This window comes from Crocodylus porosus, unplaced genomic scaffold, assembly GCF_001723895.1.
Source record: "Crocodylus porosus isolate Cpor-Errol unplaced genomic scaffold, CroPor_comp1, whole genome shotgun sequence".
NCBI lineage: Eukaryota > Metazoa > Chordata > Crocodylia > Crocodylidae > Crocodylus > Crocodylus porosus.
Window position 1 is genome coordinate 145,047,457 of NW_017728886.1, and position 1,226 is coordinate 145,048,682.

Here is a 1,226-nt window from a genome sequence, read left to right on the forward strand (position 1 = left end):
ATTTTCATGGTCACTCCCCATCTCATTACAAAATATTGTAAAGATTTTACTATTTAAAGGTCTTGTTTTTATAAAATTAACCACATCGATGACATCCTGTAGCACTTTGTGCACTTCTGGCTCCAACTTCTTTGCTGCAATAGCTTGCCTATGAATGATGTAGTGAATTAATTTCACGTGTGGTGCTATCTCTGTAACCGTACCCTGGAATCCTTTTTTTATTCCAGTGAAAGCAGCTGCTCCATCAGTGATTACACTTACAGTTTTTCCATAAAACATTGTTTTTATTAAAGAAGTCATTTACTGTTGAGAATATATCTTCTTCGGTACATCTTTCCTTTAGTGGCTCACAAAAAAGTAGTTCTTTGTGTATTTCATTATTGAAACAGAATCTAGCAAATACCATAAGCTGAGACATGTTAGAAACATCTGTACTTTCATCCAACTGTATAGCAAACCTCCCACACTGCGTAATTTGTTCTAATACTTGTTTCTTCAAGTCTTCAGCAATGTTTTCTATGCATCTTCCAACAGTATTTGCTGACAAAGAAATGCATTTTAGATTGTCGCCATTTTGTTTTCCATGTATTATTTCAGTCATTTTTACCATGACAGGAAGAACAAGCGTTTCCCCAGTGGTATGTGGCTTTTTGTCTTTCGCTATTAAGTAAGAAACCTCAAAAGAGGCTTCTAAACATTTATCATTAAGTTTAGTGAAATTTTGTAAAGTACTGGATTGAGTATCGCAGGACTTTAGACATTGCTGAAAAAATTGTAGAGGTTTGTCTTCATGTTCTGGATGCTTAGTTTTTAAATGTCTTGCTAATCGTGATGGCTTCATACTATCATTAGCTAATATCTCAAGGCACAATATATGCTTAGGGCGAGGTTCATTGTTAACAATAGTGGATATAAATCTATATTTCAAATAGTCTTCTTGATAATTTCGAATTTTTTTGGCCAACTTCTTGTCAGATCTGATTAAATCGTCATTGTTTTTACCTCGTAACGTGGCTGATGAAGAGCTTGTACTAGGAGTGGGAGAGGTGTCAGCTCTGCCATTTCCTTGTTGTTTGCTTGTGCTCGCATTATTAGTATTATCTTCAATCCGTGGTTTCTTTGCAGGAATCTTTTTAAGCCACTTGTCCATTTTGTGAGGGTTAGTTTAGTTAAAACTAGATAATATAATCTGTAAATCCACTTAACCAGACACACGTAAACTGCAA